At 39.3% G+C, this 13,636-nt stretch overlaps 2 protein-coding genes across 3 annotated transcripts in view; both read left to right on the forward strand.

The window, feature by feature from the left end:
• The window catches only part of LOC142341873 (uncharacterized), a 180,370-nt gene that overhangs the window by 101,633 nt on the left and 65,101 nt on the right, over window positions 1–13,636 (forward strand). The gene's annotated exons all lie outside the window — the stretch shown is intronic.
• LOC142341872 (uncharacterized) overlaps window positions 1–13,636 on the forward strand; it is a 213,596-nt gene that overhangs the window by 64,705 nt on the left and 135,255 nt on the right. The window lies entirely within an intron of this gene.

Genomic DNA, 13,636 nt, shown 5'->3' on the forward strand with positions numbered 1-13,636 from the left:
TGGAAAATTCAAGTGCTCAAAATCAACTTACGAAGTCGCTGGAAAACCTAAATCGCAGCAGAATACGCTCAGAAGCAGAGCACAAAAGGTTTATTGTTGTCCTGAAAAAGTATAAAAACTCCTTCAATGGGCAGAACTGTTTGCAATTAAATGCGAGATCTGATTCGGCAGTGTCTTCTTCAGTCGTGGCTAGTGGAACCGTTAATGAGCCCGTTCAGGACGTTCAACGAGCAGCTGAAAACAGAACGGGGTTGTCAGCAACCCAACTTGGCCTCAACTTGGCGTCAGATGCTTTCACTGAAGACGAGCTCATTGAGCAAATAGTCAGTCCACAGAAGTCTTCTAGACCCCCGCTGGACAAAATGAAGATTACTGAAATCAAAAAGAATGTTTTAAACCAATTCCCTGACTCCTGGCCGGAAGTGCGAGAGTCAATAAATCAAAAGGGAAGGGACTTGAAAAGAAAGAAAAAGGAAAAGGAGAGATCAGAGCAGAAGCGTGATCGTATGGAATCCAGTGCTGATTAATAACTCTGAGATAGATGACTGTTTTTGCAGCAATTTTTGTTAAATCTTGTTGTCAAATTAACGTTGTCTTCGAAATCTACCAAAAATTGAGTTTTAGGAGCGTACAGTTGTTTAGTTTTTCTGCGTTCTGCATTTTTGAAGTAAAATCTACACCGTTGCTTTGTTTCAGAAATACTAATGTTTTCTAACTCCATCACGAAATTAGGGAGTCAGAAATCCCAATCGTCTCGGTTGAACGATAAAAAGTTGTTAGAGCAGTTCAAAGACATTTATTTTGTATTTTTTTTTGAAAAAGGAAAATACAGAGAAATCTCTCTTGATAGCAATGCGTGGCCCGACACATTAAGTTATGCGGAGAGAACTCTTGTCAAGAAAGATGAAAAGATTCTTCTCTACTTCGAGAACGATTTCCATTACGGGCGTTTTGTTGCCAAGGGTGATGTGGACCTTGTGAAATTGCTCAGTGATAAAATGGATGAAAAAATCGACAAAGCGAACACGTCGACAGAGGTTGCGAACTTGTCCTTCGGACGTGAAACTCTTGAATCGGAAAATGACAGGAGAGCGGCCAGTCAACCACTGTTGAAAAGAAGCTTCGGAGAATTACGGTTTCTAAAAGAAAACGTGGATCCCGCCAAGGCAAAGAGAACTGCCGATGAGGATATACAGGTCCTGTCGCAGTCCTCCTGTACCCCACCTGCTAAAAAGCTGTTCCAATCTAAACTTCCCCTCGTTGAAGCTGCGAGCCTTACTTTGAAGAGAAAAGACTATCCCGAAAATGGAAATCAAGATTATGCTCGGAGTCATGGTATTGGAGATCCCGTTGAAGATGTAAATGATTCCCCGGCTGTCGTTGTCCAAAGTGAAACTGAAAACTCTGATAACGATGACGATGATGACGACGATGATGATAATGAGGTCGGTGATCTTGGTGATCAGAACAGTGACAGATCAAGTGGTATCTTGAAAAGTGTTTGTAAGGCAGTAAGAAGTGTGAAGAAAGTGATGGATGCTCAACGTAGAGAAACTCGTCAACTGCGTTTGTTTCTTGAAAGTCAACTAAAAGAATGTCCAAGTGTTTCTCATTCTGTAGCTGTTACTGGAAATTCGTTAGCACCTGTTTTGAGAAATGGGGAAGACATGACTAAAGTTCAGGGAAAAACGCCAAAGAAGTATGGTAGAAATCTGGCACGAAAATTTTTTACCGAAGAAGAGATTCTAAATCAGCGATCGAACCCCCGCAAGAGCACCTCTCTACCTTCCCTTGATCCCAATGATTTGGAGGTGATAAGGGTTTTAGTTGAAGGAAGGTTTCCTGGACAATGGGCTGATGTTTTTGAGGCCATTGACGATCTCGGAAGGGACATTAAGAAAAAGATGGTTCGACAGCAAAAAAATTCTGATACTGCCAAAACGCAAACAGAGTTGTCGCAAGATACATCGTCCACTAAATGAGCTTGATGATTTGAGCTGGGAATTTAAAACGTCTGTTTGTGATATTTATGTGACTGTTATTGCCTTTATGTTGCCTAAGGAGGTCTCAGTTATGTTTCTTTCTTAAGCTTATTTGATGCTCTGTTCTTTAATTATTAATTGCTCTCAAACGGAGTTTCTAGCGACTATATTAATGCTGCTGGTCTTACCTTGTGCGATTTTTTGCTAAACCGTTTCTTTTGTCTGACACCCCCTGGCACCCGCCAGTCCCACCTCCATATAGTAACCGCCTTGCGGAGCCGTTAGTCGTTTGAGAGCAATTCTTTTATGTTCCTGTTCCTGTGCATATATTTGATTGCCAATCTACGTATGCAAATTTATAAAATATTGCTTTGTTTATCTCATCTTACACCTATTTTGTTTTGTGTGAAAAGAAAGTGAAATCTGTTTGTCCGATTTCATTTTTCACACTTGAAGTTATCCAGTTGTTTTAAATAAAAACAAAGCTTGCTTTCAAACTTGTTTTTTTTTCAACCGGCGTGTTGAGTTTTAAGCACTGCTTTTTAAAGTCATGCGAGTCTTTTTCCACAAAAGATAGGAAATCTGGCGAGTTTCTGATAACAGCTTGTTTCGGGTTTCAATCCAAACTTTTTCTCCAGATGAGAATGTGTAATAAATTATCTTGGAAAGATTTAGCGCGAATTGATGCCAAACTTACAGCAGAATTTTTTGATGGTGAATTGATAAGAACTCACGAAGTTCCAATCGAAGATGACACTGATCATTCAAGTGGGTTAGAGAAACAGTGGGAAAATAAAATGCGAGCCGATTATTTATCTTTCAGCGAGTTCTTTGAGCTGAGACCCCTTACTGATTCTTTTTCTAAAGACAGTCAGCATTCAAGCTTAGGCGTTTTCTCTAAAATCAACCTGAAGAAAAACGAAATTTTGAAGGGCCTAACTGGCTTTCTTGCACCAATGCCTCAGTCATCTATTGTTCCCGGTTTAAACGACGTTTCCATTATACAGCATGCATCTGGTCCTAAGCTTATGTTAGGCGGAGCTTCCTTCATTAACTCCAGTTGCAAGGAAAACTGCATCTACGTGCCAAATAAAAGCAAGACAATGATACAGATTCGAGTGACTGCTGTGCTAGGTGTTCAGAAGGGAGAAGAAATAACTGTCAATTATGGCGGAGAGTATTTCGGACCAAACCGTATGTTCTGCGAGTGTCCCCACGCATCCCTACACGGTCACCAACCAGTCACAAATTCGTGGACGAGATCGGGACGAGTGAAGCCCGTTGTTGCAATTCCCACCTCCTCATCGTTAATTGACGAAACAGCGTCTTCTCTCGTTGTGTTTCCGTCACTTTCGAGCACGCCTTATTCTCAATCGAAACGTCAATTCAAACAAAGGTCAAATTGTAGTTATAATTCAAGACGCATTCGAAAGCGCGGTTACCTTAGCAAAAAGGCTAAAACTTTGATATCAGATTCGGAGTCGGAAAAAAGCGAATCAAGCAGTTGCAACGGTTTTATTGAGCAACCCTCTCTTAGTCAGGTACCAGAGAATACAGATTCGTTTCAGCAAGTTTCAGAAAGTTCGGTGTTAGCGATTCCTTTTCCGGTAGAGTCATCAACCCCGCGTGCACTGGGTAGAGTAGATAACATGATCGACTCTTCCAGTTTGAGCGAATCCAAAACTCAGACCGACGAAACTCTCAGTGACTCTGATAGTCTCATTTGTGATAATTCGAAAATGTCTGTGTCAGAATTTACCGATACTTTTTTAAGCCTGTCTGATGAATTTGCCATTAGTGACCGCTTTGCGAAGTCTCTGATTTCACTGATGGATAAGTGTTTGCCAATGAAAAACAATTTGCCGACATTTTATCGTCTTCAGCAAATTGAGAACACGTCTTTCACTTGTGAGGAAGAAAAAGTTCCCGGTGGCGTTATCTGCCATTTGAACGTTGAGTCTCAGCTGGTTGGTTTGATTGAGCTGAATTTAGATTTACTGAGGGCTCCAAACTGGCAGCTAAACAATGATGTGAGATTAGAGACAAAGAGCGATTGTGAAGTGCTTCACTTTGTAATGAGCACTGACGGCGTCTCGCCGGCGAAATCGAAGAGGTTTAGCCTTTATCCTGTCTGGTTGATGCTGCTCAATTTGCCGCGGAAGCGACGTGTCTCTTACAGGAACTTAATTCTTGTTTCACTATTCGGAGGTGATAAAAAGCCTGATTGTACTTCTTTGGTCAAGAATTTGGTCGGATTTGTGAATGCATTCAACAAACGGCGTCTGCTTACTGTTGGCAAAAATACATACAACGTTTTAGTAAACATCCGTTTGGTGGCAGTTGATGCGATCATGAAAGCGCCACTCTTAAATCAAACTCAGTTCAATGGTTTGTACGGATGCAGTAATTGCTATATACCCGGTGCCAGTCACCCTTCTGGTAAGTCTTGGCTGTATAAGTATGAGCCGACGCCATCAGATATTCGAACTCATACTGAACGTCAGAATGACCTATCCTTCAATCCTTCGCAAAAGGCCCCAAGATTTGGATTGAAGGGTATCTCGTGTATCGAGCAGTTAGTGTCAATTCCTGAGGATGTTGTCATTGACTACATGCATCAGGTTCTCCTCGGTGTTGTGAAGCGATCATTATACAGTATTGTGTGCCAAAAAGGATTTAACAAAATACTCAAAGAAATAGCGTCTAAGCGTCTTCTGAATTGCAAGCTTCCTAGCAATGATTACAATCGACAGTTAAGGGGCATTGATTCGGTGAAGTTGTGGAAAGCCTCAGAGCTGAAACTTTTTCTACTGTATGGCTTTATTTCTTTCTATGGTCTCCTTTCTGATCAAATGTTTACGCATTTCTTTTTATTGAGCGCTTCTATTCGATTATTGTTAGATCCTGATACTGAAAAAGACATTGATGTTGCCGCTAAGTCTCTTGCTACCTTCCGCAAGCAACTAGTGAGGTTCTACGGTGACAAGTCCGAAACATATAACGCTCATTCCTTGAGTCACTTGGCTGACCAAGTTAAGCGGTGTGGTCCTCTTTCAACAAGTTCCAGCATTGCTTTCGAAGCTGCTCACTTTCAGTTGAAAAGACGAATCAGTGAAACTACTTCCACATCTGTTTTCACGCGATTAGCGATCAGACGACACAATAGGCTTGCTGGTCGAAAGCGCGACTTCCATACAAATGTAATGGCAATTGGCTCTGTTGTTTTGAGGAACAGTCATGAAGTTGCAGTTAACGTTGGGGACGAGCTTGCTGTCTTCCGAAGCTCTTCCGCTTTTTCTTTTCTCGAGAAAAATTTTTATTGTCACAATTCGAAATGTCGTTACCTCGAGAATGGTTCCTGCGTGCACATTGTTAAGTTTGAGCGCGAGGATGAATGCGTTTCTTTTGGACAACTCTTGGCTATATATGTTGACATCGAAAATTGCTGCGGCGTTGCACATGTAAAATTTTTGAGGAATTCAAGCCGTTTCGTGAACTACTCAGCGAACGTTTTCAACAGCTCGAGGCTTCAAGCATCGACAATATAGATATGGATTCTGATTTAGATGAGAGCTTGGAGCTACTAAACTCTACGGCAGAAAGGCATTTTGTTGTAGAATCTTTAACCAGCGAAATTTTTGAAATAGATATAACAAAACTACTAGCTCCGTGTATTGTTCGATCAATTGGGGACCTTGTTGTAATTTCCGAGATTTGCTCTGTGTTTGAAAGAGATTGAAGTTTTCTTATATGTTCTTGCACTGTTTACGCTATTGTTTTGTCAGTAATGTTTGTTTTCAATTTATTTTTTATGAGGTGGAGCACATCATAAAAAGCTGAAAAAGTTTAAGCGAGTTATTCGTTTTTTAGATTGTTTGTAAATGCCTCGAAAATACGTGAGGAAAGTGAAGCGCAAGTATTCTGAGAAGGACATGGAGGTTGCTCTGTCGTTAGTCAGAGATGGTTATCCTGTTGCTGATGTTGCAAAGCATATCGGCATACCCAGACAAACGTTGTACGACAACTTAAAAAAGAAGCGTGACAGGTCACGGATGCATATCCTCGACGAGCAGACGGAGAAAGACCTATGCAAACTTTTTTCTAAAATACAGGAGGTAGAAATTGTAAATTCTTGGAAGGTGGCACGGGAGAAGTTGTTGCAACTCATTTATGTCATAAAGGGAAGGAATAGCGTGCCCGAAAGTTGGAAGAAAAACGGCAAAGCATCGAAAGATTGGCTTTCTGGTTTCCGTAAACGGAAGAATGTGCTGCTTTCGGACAAAAAGCCGAGCTGGCTTCCCGATCAAATAATTGCACCTGTCGGTGAGTGTGCTTGTGGGAGGAATCCACTCTCCATCGACTTCTTCTTGTGTCTACATTGCTCGATCTGGAACTGCAGTATTTGTTTCGGAGAAGACTTGGCTTGCTCCCAGTGTATATCTAAAATTTCGTAAGCCGCAGTTTAATTCGCAGAAGACCCTATCAAATTTGTTCACTGATTCCACCTTTCAGTCAATAAATAGGTAAATGTGTTTTTTTGGTTTTTGAGCAAGATGAGTCGGCCAGGCACATAGCAGCGCGTGTTTAGATACCTTCTGTTGTGAGAAATGAAATTTGACGCCTTTTCGTACGCAATTTTATATTTGAAAATTTCAGATTTGGAATAACTTGTCTCAAAAATGAATTTGTGAAGGCCATAATTTTTGCTTCAATTTTGTGTGTGTCTGTTTTGTTTGTGCCGTATGTGTTTTGCTTCAATTTCGGGTGATCAAATACTGCGCTCGTCGAATATCAAAAGCAGTTTTGTCTGTTTTGCGGAGAAAAAAACGTTTCTTATCTGTCAACGTTTTTTAACTCAGACACTGAGTAGAGTATAGCTAAAGATCCTCTGTTGTGACAGATGAATTAAGACAGCTTTTTTGCGTGCGCGTTTTATTATTGGAGAAAATTCCGTTCAACTTGTGTTGGTGGGGTGATTTCGTACAAGCGTTCTGCTGCTCTTCCGAGGAAACCTAGTGTCATTCTAACGTGCTCGGCAATAAGTTATGCAGTTGTGTGTTAGTTGTGCTAGTTTTCCCTACAATTTAGCGTCTGCTAATGCTTTATGACAGTATTGAACGTTTAATTAAGTCCAGAAAAAAAATGAAATTTTTAATGAAAAAAGTTTTCGATACTTCTTACTTTGGTTTTTCGGGTCGTGAGATGTTAAGGGCGACGAAGTCGGTTGGTTAGGCGACCCGGTGACAAAACCAGTTTCCCTGAATAATTTTTCTTGTGCTTTTGGTTAGGAATATTGTAACTATTTGAGATAAAAAAACACGGCGGGCCATGGGGTACATCTGCTCAAAATCCAAATTTCAATGTTTGCATGTTTGCAAACATTGGAATTTGGATTTTGAGGAGATGTACCCTAACGCCCGCCTTTTTTGACACCTACAATCAAAGGGCTATCTGGATCGTTTTTTTGCGCTAATAAAAATTTTTGCCCAGATTGGGAATAACTTATCTAAAAAGTGAATTTATGTGAAGGTCATAATTTTTGCCTCAATTTTGTGTGTGTCTGTTTTTGTTTGTGCCGTATGTGTTTTGCTCCAATTTTGGGTGATCAAATACTGCGCTCTTCGAATATCAAAAGCAGTTTTGTCTGTTTTGCGGAGAAAAAAAACGTTTCTTATGTCTCCGAGAAAAAAACTTGGCGACCGTTCTTGATTTCACTCAGAACAATGTTCTTTTTTAACTCAGACACTGAGTAGAGTATAGCTAAGGATCCTTTGTTGTGACAGATGAATTAAGGCAGCTTTTTTACGTGCGCGTTTTATTATTGGAGAAAATTCCGTTCAACTTGTGTTGGTGGGGTGATTTCGTACAAGCGTTCTGGTGCTCTTCCGAGGAAACCTAGTGTCATTCTAACGTGCTCGGCAATAAGTTATGCAGTTGTGTGTTAGTTGTGCTAGTTTTCCCTACAATTTAGCGTCTGCTAATGCTTTATGACAGTATTGAACGTTTAATTAAGTCCAGAAAAAATTAAATTTTTAATGAAAAAAGTTTTCGATACTTCTTACTTTGGTTTTTCGGGTCGTGAGATGTTAAGTGCGACGAAGTCGGTTGGTTAGGTGACCCGGTGACAAAAACAGTTTCCCTGAATAATTTTTCTTGTGCTTTTGGTTAGGAATATCGTAACTGTTTGAGATAAAAAAACACGGCGGGCCATGGGGTACATCTGCTCAAAATCCAAATTTCAATGTTTGCATGTTTGCAAACATTGGAATCTGGATTTTGAGGAGATGTACCCTAATGCCCGCCTTTTTTTGACACCTACAAACAAAGGGCTATCTAGATCGTTATTTTGCGCTAATAAAAATTTTTGCGCAGATTTGGAATAACTTGTCTAAAAAGTGAATTTATGTGACGGTCATAATTTTTGCCTCAATTTTGTGTGTGTCTGTTTTGTGTGTGCCGTATGTGTTTTGCTCCAATTTCGGGTGATCAAATACTGCGCTCGTTGAATATCAAAAGCAGTTTTCTCTTTTGTGGAGAAAAAAAACGCTTCTTATCTGTCTCCAAGAAAAAAAACTTGGCGACCGTTTTTGATTTCACTCAGAACAAGGTTCTTTTTTAACTCAGACACTGAGTAGAGTTTAGCTAAGGATCCTCTGTTGTGACAGATGAATTAAGACAGCTTTTTTTACGTGCGCGTTTTATTATTGGAGAAAATTCCGTTCAACTTGTGTTGGTGGGGTGATTTCGTACAAGCGCTCTGGTGCTCTTCCGAGGAAACCTAGTGTCATTCTAACGTGCTCGGCAATAAGTTATGCAGTTGTGTGTTAGTTGTGCTAGTTTTCCCTACAATTTAGCGTCTGCTAATGCTTTATGACAGTATTGAACGTTTAATTAAGTCCAGAAAAAAAATGAAATTTTTAAAGAAAAAAGTTTTCGATACTTCTTACTTTGGTTTTTTGGGTCGTAAGATGTTAAGTGCGACGAAGTCGGTTGGTTTGGTGACCCGGTGACAAAAACAGTTTTCCTGAATAATTTTCCTTGTACTTTTGGTTAGGAATATCGTAACTGTTTGAGATAAAAAAACACGGCGGGCCATGGGGTACATCTGCTCAAAATCCAAATTTCAATGTTTGCATGTTTGCAAACATTGGAATTTGGATTCTGAGGAGATGTACCCTAATGCCCGCCTTTTGTTGACACCTACAAACAAAGGGCTATCTAGATCGGTATTTTGCGCTAATAAAAATTTTTGCCCAGATTTGGAATAACTTGTCTAAAAAGTGAATTTATGTGAAGGTCATAATTTTTGCCTCAATTTTGTGTGTGTCTGTTTTGTTTGTGCCGTATGTGTTTTGCTCCAATTTCGGGTGATCAAATACTGCGCTCGTCGAATATCAAAAGCAGTTTTCTCTGTTTTGCGGAGGAAAAAAACGTTTCTTATCTGTCTCCAAGAAAAAAAACTTGGCGACCGTTTTTGATTTCACTCAGAACAATGTTCTTTTTTAACTCAGACACTGAGTAGAGTATAGCTAAAGATCTTCTGTTGTGACAGATGAATTAAGACAGCTTTTTTTACGTGCGCGTTTTATTATTGGAGAAAATTCCGTTCAACTTGTGTTGGTGGGGTGATTTCGTACAAGCGTTCTGGTGCTCTTCCGAGGAAACCTAGTGTCATTCTAACGTGCTCGGCAATAAGTTATGCAGTTGTGTGTTAGTTGTGCTAGTTTTCCCTACAATTTAGCGTCTGCTAATGCTTTATGACAGTATTGAACGTTTAATTAAGTCCAGAAAAAAATGAAATTTTTAATCAAAAAAGTTTTCGATACTTCTTACTTTGGTTTTTCGGGTCGTAAGATGTTAAGTGCGACGAAGTCGGTTGGTTAGGTGACCCGGTGACAAAAACAGTTTTCCTGAATAAATTTCCCTGTACTTTTGGTTAGGAATATCGTAACTGTTTGAGATAAAAAAACACGGCGGGCCATGGGGTACATCTGCTCAAAATCCAAATTTCAATGTTTGCATGTTTGCAAACATTGGAATTTGGATTTTGAAGAGATGTACCCTAATGCCCGCCTTTTTTTTGACACCTACAAACAAAGGGCTATCTAGATCGTTATTTTGCGCTAATAAAAATTTTTGCCCAGATTTGGAATAACTTGTCTAAAAAATGAATTTATGTGAAGGCCATAATTTTTGCCTCAATTTTGTGTGTGTCTGTTTTGTTTGTGCCGTATGTGTTGTGCTCCAATTTTGGGTGATCAAATTCTGCGCTCGTCGAATATCAAAAGCAGTTTTGTCTGTTTTGCGGAGAAAAAAAAACGTTTCTTATCTGTCTCCAAGAAAAAAACTAGGCGACCGTTTTTGATTTCACTCAGAACAATGTTCTTTTTTAACTCAGACACTGAGTAGAGTTTAGCTAAGGATCCTCTGCTGTGACAGATGAATTAAGACAACTTTTTTTACGTGTGCGTTTTATTATTGGAGAGAATTCCGTTCAACTTGTGTTGGTGGGGTGATTTCGTACAAGCGTTCTGGTGCTCTTCCGAGGAAACCTAGTGTCATTCTAACGTGCTCGGCAATAAGTTATGCAGTTGTGTGTTAGTTGTGCTAGTTTTCCCTACAATTTAGCGTCTGCTAATGCTTTATGACAGTATTGAACGTTTAATTAAGTCCAGAAAAAAAAATGAAATTTTTAAAGAAAAAAGTTTTCGATACTTCTTACTTTGGTTTTTCGGGTCGTAAGATGTTAAGTGCGACGAAGTCGGTTGGTTAGGTGACCCGGTGACAAAAACAGTTTCCCTGAATAATTTTTCTTGTGCTTTTGGTTAGGAATATCGTAACTGTTTGAGATAAAAAAAACACGGCGGGCCATGAGGTACATCTGCTCAAAATCCAAATTTCAATGTTTGCATGTTTGCAAACATTGGAATTTGGATTTTGAGGAGATGTACCCTAATGCCCGCCTTTTTTTTGACACCTACAAACAAAGGGCTATCTAGATCGTTATTTTGCGCTAATAAAAATTTTTGCCCAGATTTGGAATAACTTGTCTAAAAAATGAATTTATGTGAAGGCCATAATTTTTGCCTCAATTTTTTGTGTGTCTGTTTTGTTTGTGCCGTATGTGTTGTGCTCCAATTTTGGGCGATCAAATACTGCGCTCGTCGAATATCAAAAGCAGTTTTGTCTGTTTTGCGGAGAAAAAAAAACGTTTCTTATCTGTCTCCAAGAAAAAAACTTGGCGACCGTTTTTGATTTCACTCAGAACAATGTTCTTTTTTAACTCAGACACTGAGTAGAGTTTAGCTAAGGGTCCTCTGCTGTGACAGATGAATTAAGACAGCTTTTTTTTACGTGTGCGTTTTATTATTGGAGAAAATTCCGTTCAACTTGGGTTGGTGGGGTGATTTCGTACAAGCGTTCTGGTGCTCTTCCGAGGAAACCTAGTGTCATTATAACGTGCTCGGCAAAAAGTTATGCAGTTGTGTGTTAGTTGTGCTAGTTTTCCATACAATTTAGCGTCTGCTAATGCTTTATGACAGTATTGAACGTTTAATTAAGTCCAGAAAAAAATGAAATTTTTAATGAAAAAAGTTTTTGATACTTCTTACTTTGGTTTTTCGGGTCGTAATATGTTAAGTGCGACGAAGTCGGTTGGTTAGGTGACCCGGTGACAAAAACAGTTTTCCTGAATAAATTTCCCTGTACTTTTGGTTAGGAATATCGTAACTGTTTGAGATAAAAAAAACACGGCGGGCCATGGGGTACATCTGCTCAAAATCCAAATTTCAATGTTTGCATGTTTGCAAACATTGGAATTTGGATTTTGAGGAGATGTACCCTAATGCCCGCCTTTTTTTTTTGACACCTACAAACAAAGGGCTATCTAGATCGTTATTTTGCGCTAATAAAAATTTTTGCCCAGATTTGGAATAACTTGTCTAAAAAATGAATTTATGTGAAGGCCATAATTTTTGCCTCAATTTTGTGTGTGTCTGTTTTGTTTGTGCCGTATGTGTTGTGCTCCAATTTTGGGTGATCAAATACTGCGCTCGTCGAATATCAAAAGCAGTTTTGTCTGTTTTGCGGAGAAAAAAAACGTTTCTTATCTGTCTCCAAGAAAAAAACTTGGCGACCGTTTTTGATTTCACTCAGAACAATGTTCTTTTTTAACTCAGACACTGAGTAGAGTTTAGCTAAGGATCCTCTGCTGTGACAGATGAATTAAGACAGCTTTTTTTACGTGTGGGTTTTATTATTGGAGAAAATTCCGTTCAACTTGTGTTGGTGGGGTGATTTCGTACAAGCGTTCTGGTGCTCTTCCGAGGAAACCTAGTGTCATTCTAACGTGCTCGGCAATAAGTTATGCAGTTGTGTGTTAGTTGTGCTAGTTTTCCCTACAATTTAGCGTCTGCTAATGCTTTATGACAGTATTGAACGTTTAATTAAGTCCAGAAAAAAAAATGAAATTTTTAAAGAAAAAAGTTTTCGATACTTCTTACTTTGGTTTTTCGGGTCGTAAGATGTTAAGTGCGACGAAGTCGGTTGGTTAGGTGACCCGGTGACAAAAACAGTTTTCCTGAATAATTTTTCTTGTGCTTTTGGTTAGGAATATCGTAACTGTTTGAGATAAAAAAAACACGGCGGGCCATGGGGTACATCTGCTCAAAATCCAAATTTCAATGTTTGCATGTTTGCAAACATTGGGATTTGGATTTTGAGGAGATGTACCCTAATGCCCGCCTTTTTTTGACACCTACAAACAAAGGGCTATCTAGATCGTTATTTTGCGCTAATAAAAATTTTTGCCCAGATTGGGAATAACTTATCTAAAAAGTGAATTTATGTGAAGGTCATAATTTTTGCCTCAATTTTGTGTGTGTCTGTTTTTGTTTGTGCCGTATGTGTTTTGCTCCAATTTTGGGTGATCAAATACTGCGCTCTTCGAATATCAAAAGCAGTTTTGTCTGTTTTGCGGAGAAAAAAAACGTTTCTTATGTCTCCGAGAAAAAATACTTGGCGACCGTTTTTGATTTCACTCAGAACAATGTTCTTTTTTAACTCAGACACTGAGTAGAGTTTAGCTAAGGATCCTCTGTTGTGACAGATGAATTAAGACAGCTTTTTTTACGTGCGCGTTTTATTATTGGAGAAAATTCCGTTCAACTTGTGTTGGTGGGGTGATTTCGTACAAGCGTTCTGGTGCTCTTCCGAGGAAACCTAGTGTCATTCTAACGTGCTCGGCAATAAGTTATGCAGTTGTGTGTTAGTTGTGCTAGTTTTCCCTACAATTTAGCGTCTGCTATTGCTTTATGACAGTATTGAACGTTTAATTAAGTCCAGAAAAAAAATGAAATTTTTAAAGAAAAAAGTTTTCGATACTTCTTACTTTGGTTTTTCGGGTCGTAAGATATTAAGTGCGACGAAGTCGGTTGGTTAGGTGACCCGGTGACAAAAACAGTTTCCCTGAATAATTTTTCTTGTGCTTTTAGTTAGGAATATCGTAACTGTTTGAGATAAAAAAAACACGGCGGGCCATGGGGTACATCTGCTCAAAATCCAAATTTCAATGTTTGCATGTTTGCAAACATTGGAATTTGGATTTTGAGGAGATGTACCCTAATGCCCGCCTTTTTTTGACACCTACAAACAAA

This window comes from Convolutriloba macropyga, chromosome 6 (genome assembly GCF_964194025.1).
Source record: "Convolutriloba macropyga chromosome 6, txConMacr16.3, whole genome shotgun sequence".
Taxonomy (NCBI): domain Eukaryota; kingdom Metazoa; phylum Xenacoelomorpha; order Acoela; family Convolutidae; genus Convolutriloba; species Convolutriloba macropyga.